General features: G+C 37.2%; 1 protein-coding gene across 10 annotated transcripts in view; it reads left to right on the top strand.

Annotated features, from left to right (window-relative positions):
- Nucleotides 1-632: 632 nt before the first annotated feature.
- Nucleotides 633-10775, top strand: part of dusp19a (dual specificity phosphatase 19a) — a 53943-nt gene continuing 43800 nt past the window's right edge. For 3 of the 10 annotated variants that reach the window (XM_061879390.1, XM_061879388.1, XM_061879386.1), the window contains exons 1-3: nt 635-2958; nt 3074-3130; nt 3233-3274. The gene's annotated coding sequence lies outside the window, so the exon portion shown is untranslated. Of the gene's footprint in view, nt 2959-3073; nt 3275-10775 lie in introns of all 10 variants that reach the window. The other 7 variants (XM_061879384.1, XM_061879387.1, XM_061879382.1 and 4 more) reach the window with 5 other exon arrangements.

Below are 10775 nucleotides of genomic sequence, written 5' to 3'. Positions count from 1 at the left end.
GTAATGGATTGGTCACGCCTGGCAAACAAAACGATGAAGTCATGATGTCATGTACTGTGATGCTTCAGCCACCAGATGGCGGAAAATATCTTTGTACATCACTTTTCATGGGTTCTAAGAAAAGTGAAAGCTGTTACAGAAGAAGAACAACTCTGAAGTGATATTACTGCCAAAACTCCACAAACACACAAAAACGTTTTCACTCACGCTCAACAAATCGCAAGTAAAGAAAACAATTCTGCTAGTCAAAATACGATCTAGAAGTTTAAAAATATTTTTCTTTTAAGTTGAAACTTTTGGTAGCAATATTCCACCCTGCGTGCTCAACACACTTGTACTCAGAACACCAGTAATTTGCACTTTACAATGACACGTGTTGCTGCTGGATGAATTTAAGGCCATGATAGCTACAGTTATTTGCGCATGGTGCCGTCCGCCAAAAATAACAAAGAAGAAGCAGTGTGGGGGGTAAAATTGGCGTACAGAAAAGAGGGGAAGCAAGCTCAACCTGTAAGTCCCCCCCCCCCCCCACCCCCTCTTTTGCCCCCCATGTATTTTACTCCCCACCCTGCTTATTGTTCTTTTTTTTGGGGGCGCACAGCACCCTATGCAAATGACAGTAGCTCTCATGGCCTTAAATTGACTTAGCAGCACCATCGTTTTAGAGTGTGAATAACGGGTGCTCTGAGCGTAAGTTTGTAGATCGCACAGGTTTAGAATATTATTGCCCAAAGGGTAGAAATTAGGGAGGGGGAATTGATAAGATTTTTCCTGGTCCGATTCTTCTTTATGATTCGGTATGTTAACGGTTCTTATAACGATTCTTATTTGAGGAAAAAAAGGTAGATTAGCATCAATTTAGTTTGGTTTAGAGGTAACATGACCTTACAAAGCCTAAAGTGAGCTCTTAAGAGCATAGGGATACAAATGTGAAAATGAATATAAGAAATCAATATTCTTTTGTAGAGTTTAATAAAATAAATCATGTGAAAAATACACAAGAATGTAACATTTTGTAACAAGTGACATCAACTTATTACAAACCACGGTTCCATATGAGTTGGGAAATTGCGTTAGATGTAAATATAAACGGAATACGATTCGCAAATCATTTTCAACCCATATTCAGTTGAATATGCTACAAAGACAACATATTTGATGTTCAAACTGATAAACTTTTTTTTTGTGCAAATATTCATTAACTTTAGAATTTGATGCCAGCAACACGTGACAAAGAAGTTGGGAAAGGTGGCAATAAATACTTATAAAGTTGAGGAATGCTCATCAAACACTTATTTGGAACATCCCACAGGTGTGCAGGCTAATTGGGAACAGGTGGGTGCCATAATTGGGTATAAAAACAGCTTCCCAAAGAATGCTCAGTCTTTCACAAGAAATGATGGGGTGAGGTACACCCCTTTGTCCACAACTGCGTGAGCAAATAGTCAAACAGTTTAAGAACAACGTTTCTCAAAGTGCAATTGCAAGAAATTTTGGGATTTCAACATCTATGGTCCATAATATGATCAAAAAGTTCAGAGAATCTGGAGATATCACTCCACGTAAGCGGCATGGCCGGAAACCAACATTGAATGACCGTGACCTTCGATCCCTCAGAAGGCACTGTATCAAAAACCGACATCAATCTCAAAAGGATATCACCACATGGGCTCAGCTCAGGAACACTTCAGAAAACCTCTGTCACTAAATACAGTTTGTCGCTACATCTGTATGCGAAAGCCATTTATCAACAACATCCAGAAACGCCACCGGCTTCTCTGGACCCGAGATCATCTAAGATGGACTGATGCAAAGTGGAAAAGTGTTCTGTGGTCTGACGAGTCCACATTTCAAATTGTATTTGGAAACATTAGACCTTGTGTCATCCGGAGCAAAGGGGAAGCGAACCATCCAGACTAATAGATTCAGGTGTGGGCCAACCTTGTCTCAAAATATTTAGATTCTCTTAAGTATCCTTCTTGAAAATGGCTTTGCAAATATATATATATCTGCCAACTAATCAACATTTTGCTCTCCTTCTTTGTGAGTACCGGTGAGTTTTCTGTGGCTTTCTATGGCTCCGGTGCCACTTCCTGTTTTCGCAACTTGTGATTGGATACTCACTTGGGGGTCCCAAGTGAGTATCCAATCACAACGTGAGGCCAGCTAGAAGGCCTTACTGACAACAACTTGTGAACTGATTGGCTATCGCAATCGTCTATCAAGTCTATGTGTCCGTTCACTTACTGTGCACAGATGCATGCATTGTTGATTCTAAAGGATCCGGGGAGATTTCATCCAGCATGGCAACATAAGATAGCTGAATTGTGATTAGATAAAAACTCTAACCTCAAAACAGCACTGGAATGAACATTATATGACATAAAAATAATATCAATAATTTTAGATATTTAGGAAAAGTAAATGATAAATTACATTTATTTTTAATTATGATCATGATTTCTGGTTTTGTTAGGCCAGCAGGGAAGGCCTTGCTGGCCTTGACAGCCTACCACTGGGATTGATACACTAGAAGCCGGTTCCGAACAAAAAACGGTTTTCGATTGCCATCCCTCAGTGGAAAATTATTGACAAATGTTTAAACTCGTTTTTATTGTTGCACATCATTGTTGTTTTTTTGCAGAAGATAGTTTTGAATCGTTTTTTTTTTTACCTGCAGAAAATTCCTGTTTACTTGTGTATCGTTGTTTTTTTTTTTTAGATTTTGTTTTTTTTTACTTGGGCGTGTGTGTTGTCACTCTTAACCAGCAGGTGTCAGTGTTGGTCTCAACATTAAGACTTTTGGAATGATGTAGTGTGTTGATGGTGTGCCCTCTTATTCTCCACCTCCAGATGCTTCCTTGTCCCCCTCCTGCTAGAAGGGAGCAACTTAATGAGGTCACACTAAACCAACTCAGTGAGCCTGTTTGTCTTGGAGGGTGCAACAAATTTTTCAGTGTAAGTAGATGTAGAACATTAAAATGGAGGAATGTTTGTCCACCTCTTCATCCTTCTGCTGTCCATCATGCTGCTATTAATACGCTCCGTCAATATTTTGTTTGTGTGTGCACAGACGTGAATAGAAGCTCTCAGGCGACAGGAACAGTCCCCGCCTTATTCCTCGTGCCAGGTGTGTATTCAGCTGGAATAAACACGCAGGCGAAGACGAGCAGGAGCTGGATGAGGAGGCGCAAATGGCCCTAAATCCCAGAAAACATTTTCTCTTCCCTAGCATGGAAAGTGCAGCTGAGAAAACACGGCTGGAAATAAGTAGGTAGGAACTGCTGGATGTGCGCCCGTACACACACACACACACACACACACACACACACACACACACACACACACACACACATTCTTGTATTTGTTACCTTCATGAGCCTCCGAAAAATGCCTACCTCTTTAGGACCACCCTTTCTAAATATATCAATAGATAAGCTTTTAGTTAATTGTTATTTTTTTTTTTTGTTTGTAATTGTTTTTTAATCTTTATTACTTACTTCAAGTTATTACAGTATGTCTCTTTATGCATATTTTTTGTATTTATTAAATTTTTTGGGGCCAAAGGGGGCGCATTTCAATATTTTACACACAGTTGTTATTACATACAGTATGTTGGCCAAAGGGGAGAACTTCAAATTTGTAGCCCAACTTGTTGTTTTTTTTGTTGACCAGGGCAGACAAACAGTCAATTTGAAAAATCCCTCCTTTTTGGCACCACCCTAATTTTGATAGATTTCACCACCAATGAGATCTCTATTTTTTGTTTTTTGTAATGTACTTAAGGCCGATGACAAACGAGTCACGGACCACAGGTGGCTCCTGCGCCGCACTTTGGGCATCCCAGCTGTAGAAGCTAACTGTTAATGGCCACTATAGTCTTAGTACCGCAGTGTGTTTGTTCATATGGGACGCGGGTTGTCTTACGTCAGCACCGGAAGTCGTAAAATCAGCTGTTCACCTGGCGGGTTTTTCAGTGATTAATAGGGATGTCTTTCTTTAGCTGCCGTCTTGTTTTATCTTATATTGCTGCCTTCGCACCCGTCAATGTTTACTTTTGTTCATTATGAATAGCTCTATCTCTATTGGTATTTGTAATGTTCCATTTATAGTGTAAATATGCCCATCGTCATTTCTGTACTATTTATTTTGCTAACTGCTTCTTTGCTATCACTTTTACCATCACATTTGTACATATCGTATGTGCTGATGTAGCTCTATTTTTGTTGTTGTTATTGTTGTGTTTGCTGTTGTTGTTTTTGTCCCTCTGTCTAATCCCCCTATTGTCCCCACAATTTCCCCCTCTGTCTTCCTTTTTTTCTCTTTCTATCCTCTCCTGCTCCGACCCAGCTGCACCAAATGATAATATAAATACATTCAATAAAGTCAAATACAATAAAGCAACGAGAGAAGTATCCTACAATTCTCTTTTGTAAAGTAAATCTGAACAGCCAATATGTGCATCTACATCAACTATACAATTTGCCTGAGAAGCTGGACAAGACACACACACACGAAAAAAAAGTTTACTTTTGTATGCACATTAAATCAACTAAAAATCCTCACTTTGGAGCAATAGCAATACTCACGTACTTTAATATTTGGCTTTCTATTAGATGGAATGGTTTTCTGTATTGGGACCATGATTTCGGTCTTAACTTGTTCACCAGTCCTCATATGGAAGGTACTTTTCCCTGTTGATGTCTCAAGCAGGGTAGAAATACAAGAAAACACACACACACACACACACACACACACTGGTTAACGTTCCCTTCGCTGGTTTTCTTAAGAAATATGAAAGATTTAGGCCATATGGCTTCCAGTTTGGCAGAATAACAATAAGATGCCATCATAATCACCAAAATATTGTATATTTATTTTGACGTTCATTTGTTTGTTGGTTTGGAGCCTCTCCAGTGCAACCTATCTGGGGCTTGGTGATGTCATTGTCTAATTTCCATACGTGACCATGAGGCATGTGTAAACTTTTAGAGATGCAGTGGGAGAGACAAAAGGGTGTGTTTCTTTTGTGAGAGCTTGTATTTGCATGTATGTTTCATCTTAAAGTGTTCAAAAAGAGTCAATAGATTTGTTGTTCAACTAAATACCCCCTAAATTGGCAACACAGGTCCCTGCTGCTAAGTTCTTTTATTCTCTGGCAGACAAGGGGCCTCATTTGAAGTGAATTGAATTATATTTATATAGCGCTTTTCTCTAGTGACTCAATGTGCTTTTATATGGTGAAACCCAATATCAAAGTTGCATTTAAACTAGTGTGGGTGGCACCGGGAGCAGGTCGGTAAAGTGTCTTGCCCAGGGATACAACGGCAGTGACTAGGATGGCGGAAGTGGGGATCGAACCTGCAACCCACAAGTTGCAGGCACGGCCACTCTACCAACCGAGCTATACCGCCCCATTTATAAAACAATGCGTGGATTCTATAGTAAAACACTGCGTAGGCACAAACGTCAGACTCTGCATACATAAATTGATATTGACATCTATAAAATGATGCTGCTCAATAGATTTGGGAATCTTTGGGCGGCTCAAGATTAGATTCCAATACTTGGGGTGACGATTTGATTCTCAATTGATTTTTGGTTGAACACGTTTATCGTAATCGAAATTATACAAACCCTGTTTCTATATGAGTTGGGAAGTTGTGTTAGATGTAAATATAAACGGAATACAACGATTTGCAAATCCTTTTCAATTGAATGCACTACAAAGACAAGATATTTGATGTTCAAATTTATAAACTTTGTTTTTTTTTGCAAATAATAATTAACTTTGAATTTCATGGCTGCAACACGTGCCAAAGTAATTGGGAAAGGGTATGTTCACCACTGTGTTACATCATCTTTTATTTTAACAACACTGAATAAACCTTTGGGAACTGAGGAAACTAATTTTTGAAGCTTTGAACGTGGAATTCTTTACCATTCTTGCTTGATGTATAGCTTAAGTTATTCAACAGTCCGGGGTCTCCACTGTCATATTTTACACTTCATAATGCGCCACACATTTTCGATAGGAGACATGTCTGGACTGCAGGCGGGCCAGGAAAGTACCCGCACTCTTTTACTACGAAGCCACGCTGTTGTAACACGTGGCCTGGCATTGTTTTGCTAAAATAAGCAGGGGCGTCCATGATAACGTTGCTTGGATGACAACATATATTGCTCCAAAACCTGTATGGACCATTCAGCATTAATGGTGCCTTCACAGATGTGTAAGTTACCTTGCTTTGGGCACTAATGCACCCATATACCATCACAGATGCTGGCTTTTGAACTTTGCACCTATAACAATCCGGATGGTTATTTTCCTCTTTGTTCCGGAGGACACCACGTTCACAGTTTCCAAATATAATTTGAAATGTGGACTCGTCAGACTACAGATCACTTTTCCACTTTGCATTAGTCCATTTTAGATGAGCTCGGGCCCAGCGAAGCTGGCGGCGTTCCTGGGTGTTGTTGATAAATGGCTTTCGCTTTGCATAGTAGAGTTTTAATTAACTTGCACTTACAGATGTAGCGACCAACTGCAGTTACTGACAGTGGTTTTATGAAGTTTTCCTAAGCCCATGTGGTGATATCCTTTACACACGGATGTCGGTTTTTGATGCAGTACCGTCTGAGGAATCAAAGGTCCGTATTATCATCGCTTACGTGCAGTGATTTCTCCAGATTCTCTGAACCTTTTGACGATTTAACGGACCGTAGATGGTAAAATCCCTAAATTCCTTGCAATAGCTCATTGAGAAATGTTGTTCTAAAACTGTTCGACAATTTGCTTACAAATTGGTGACCCTCGCCCCATCATTGTTTGTGAATTACTTAGCATTTCATGGAAGCTGCTTTTATACCCAATCATGGCACCCACCTGTTCCCAATTAGCCTGCACACCTGTGGGATGTTCCAAATAAATGTTTGATAAACATTCCTCAACTTTTTCAGTATTTATTGCCACCTTTCCCAACTTCTTTGTCACGTGTTGCTGGCATCAAATTCTAAAGTTAATGATTATTTGAAAAAAATTAAATGTCTATCAGTTATGTGGTCAAATATGTTGTCTTTGTAGTGCATTCAAATGAATATGGGTTCAAAAGGATTTGCAAATCAGTGTATTCCGTTTATATTTACATCTAACACAATTTCCCAACTCATACGGAAACGGGGTTTGTAATAAAAACTTTTTTAAAACAGGTTAGATTTAATAAAATCTCCCCTTAGGTGCTGACAGTAAAACTTATATGTGCTGTGTTGGCCTAAACAAATACATTTAAAAAACCCAAAAACAATTATTTACTAAAATATAAGAAGTTGACTCAATCTAATAAAAGAAAATAGAGCAACTCCAACCCACTCCCAGTTTTTTCTTTTGCAAGAAAATAATTTCAAAAATAAATACTTTATAAGCTCCAGCACCACCCATGCCTCCGGGAGGGACAAGAGGCAGAAAATGGATGTATAACACTGTAAACCCGAATGCTCAAAATAATTAATTAGAATAAGTAACATAACATAAAAAGTTGGTAAAGGTTGTACTTACTCAAAAATGTTGCGTGTGAGTAACATTTTCCTTCCTTTTAAGTTGACTAAACTTGTTATATTTAATTAATATTAACTTGTTTGCAGATTATGTAACTGTTACTTAAAATAATTAACTCACAGTTACTAAAAACTCAGTGGATTAAACACAATTTTGTCTTGTTTTAAAAGAACATATCATTAAATATAATCAAGAATAAATTAAGAATGAATCAATCGCATTAGAGATTTGTATTGTTATTGTACTCTTTGTGTGGATGTATATATAATATATTACATGCGCCACAGCGCGTGCACATACACGCACACGCACACACACACACACGTATACACGCGCACACAAACACACGCACACACACACACAAACAGAGGAAGTGCTTTTATTTTGTAGAATTTTCCTGCACTTCCTCTTCAGGCAGCAGACACGAGGAGGAACATTTTTGAGTTGGCTTAATTGGTAAGTTTAATTAAATTTTAATTCAAAAGTACATTTAACACAAACTTCAAATATTTACAATCTGCTCTACTCAAATAATTGAGGCCATGAATTCAAAAAATATGAGGCAACTGATTGCCTCACTTTTTTTCAGAGATGGGCAGTAACAAGCTACAGGTAGCTAAGCTATGTAGCTTAAAAATGTTTTCTAGTAGCTTGGTGGCAGCCTAACTACTTCTTTAACGAGTACCTTTTCCTGTAGCTCTACTTTTAGAGCCATGTAGCGAGGTAGCTTACATTAAGCTGCAAGCTACAAAGAGAGAAAATGGACTGCTAATCAAAATACAACAAACTAAATAAATACATACAGTGGGGCGCGGGACTCCTAGAGGTAGTTGTAGGGTGTCCCCAGCTAAATACAGACAGTTAATAGTAATATTTGTACACTCTCAGTTGCATTAACACATTTATTATACATGTGGGCCCATATATATAAATGCTGATAAATGTAGCAATGATGTAGAAAACTACTTTTGTTGTGTAGCTTGTAGTGTAGCTTGCTACAATTCTCTGGGTATAGCTTTCCCTCTAACATAGCTACATTTAATTGAGAGTAACTTGTAGCTTAACTTAAGTATATATATATATATATATATATATATATATATATATATATATATATATATATATATATATATATTAGGGCTGTGAATCTTTGGGTGCCCCACGATTCGATTCAATATCGATTCTTGGGTCACGATTCGATAATATATCAATTTTTTTTCAATTCAATTCGATTCTCGATTCAAAAACGATATTTTTCCGATTCAAAACGATTCTGTATGCATTCAATACATAGGATTTCAGCAGGATCCACCCCAGTCTGCTGACATGCAAGCAGAGTAGTAGATTTAAAAAAAATAAATAAAAAGCTTTTATAATGGTACAGGACAATGTTTTATCAACTGATAGCAAAAATGTAAATTTGTTTCAACTATTAAACGAACCAAAAATGACTTATTTTGTCTTTGTGAAAATATTGGACACAGTGTGTTGTCAAACTTATGAGATGCGATGCAAGTGTAAGCCACTGTGACATTTATTTTTATTTTTATAGATGTCTAATGATAATGTCAATGAGGGATTTTTAATCACTGCTATGCTGAAATTATAACTAATATTGATACTGTTGTTGATAATATTCATTTTTGTTTCACTACTTTTAGTTTGTTCTGTGTCGTGTTTGTGTCTTCTCTCAATTGCTCTGTTTATTGCAGTTCTGAGTGTTGCTTGGTCAGGTTTGGTTTTGGAATTGGTAGGGGTGTAATGGTACACAAAAATTTCGGTTCGGTATGTACCTCGGTTTAGAGGTCACGATTCGGTTCATTTTCGGGACAGTAAGAAAACAACAAAATATAATTTTTTTGGTTATTTACCAAATTTGTAAATAATGGCTTTATCCTTTTAACATTGAGAACATTATAATGATTCTACCCACGTTAATCCACATTAAACTGCTTCAAGTTGTTGCTTTGATTAAACAAAATGACAAAACCTTTCTTGTACATATAAAAAGTGCAACATTAAACAGTTCCAAGTCAAGTCATCATGCTTAATTTATTACAGCATTTGGGAAGTCTGTAGTTGACTTTTACTATACACACACACATGCAAACACACACGCACGCTCACACACACACGCAGGCACACACACACAGCAAAATGAGCTAACATAACGCTAAAAGCTAATTAGCCTTCACCTCAACTACAGGTATAAGCGAGCTGAGCTGCAGTTTAAGTGTCTAGAAGGTCAATGGGCTCATAGTGATGTTTGTAATAGTTGTGACTGGGAAGTGTTTTTTATAATTTGGGGAGTGTACGATGTCAGCTGCGCACCTGCTAAAAACATATCCGCTCATCTCGACGCCGGCACTTACTCCATGCTTTTTGAATACGCACTGCTGATTGGCTGTTACATCGCTCTGAATACGCACTGCTGATTGGCTTTGTATGTAACCAATCAGATGGTTATGTGGGCGGGACAATGCTGGGTGCTCACTGCTCAGACAGAGACAGAAAGCAGAGCAGCCTGCTAAGACTTTAGTTTACAAACTCGTTCGATACACCCTCTTACCGAACCGAAACCCCCGTACCGAAACGGTTCAATACAAATACACGTACCGTTACACCCCTAGGAATTGGAATGCATTGTAATGGTATTGCTGAGTAGTGGTTTGTTGGATTGATTACATTTTTTTTTTTTTAATCGATTTTTTAAAAATGAGAATCGATTCTGAATCGCACAACGTAAACGATTCGATTCATATCCGAATCGGTTTTTTTCCCACACCCCTAATATATATATATATATATATATATATATATATATATATATATATATATATATATATATATATGTGTGTGTGTGTGTAATAGTGTATATACATATATGTTTGTGTGTGTATATATATATATATATATATATATATATATATATATATATATATATATATATATATATATATATATATGTGTGTGTGTGTGTGTGTAATAGCGTATATACATATATGTTTGTGTATATATATATATATATATAATGTGTATGTATATATGTATATGTGTGTATATATCACACAAGTGTTGTTGTAATTATTATTTTAAATAATTGTATGTCTGTTTTTTGTTTTCCTTTTGTTGGTATTGTAATTGTATGTATTCTCAATTGCAAAGAAAAACTAATTTATATATATATAGATATATATGTGTGTGTGTGTGTGAGTATATA

This window comes from Nerophis ophidion, linkage group LG19 (genome assembly GCF_033978795.1).
Source record: "Nerophis ophidion isolate RoL-2023_Sa linkage group LG19, RoL_Noph_v1.0, whole genome shotgun sequence".
NCBI classification, from domain to species: domain Eukaryota; kingdom Metazoa; phylum Chordata; class Actinopteri; order Syngnathiformes; family Syngnathidae; genus Nerophis; species Nerophis ophidion.
The sequence above is the reverse complement of the archived record's forward strand: the minus strand, read 5'-3'. Positions and strand labels throughout refer to the sequence as shown.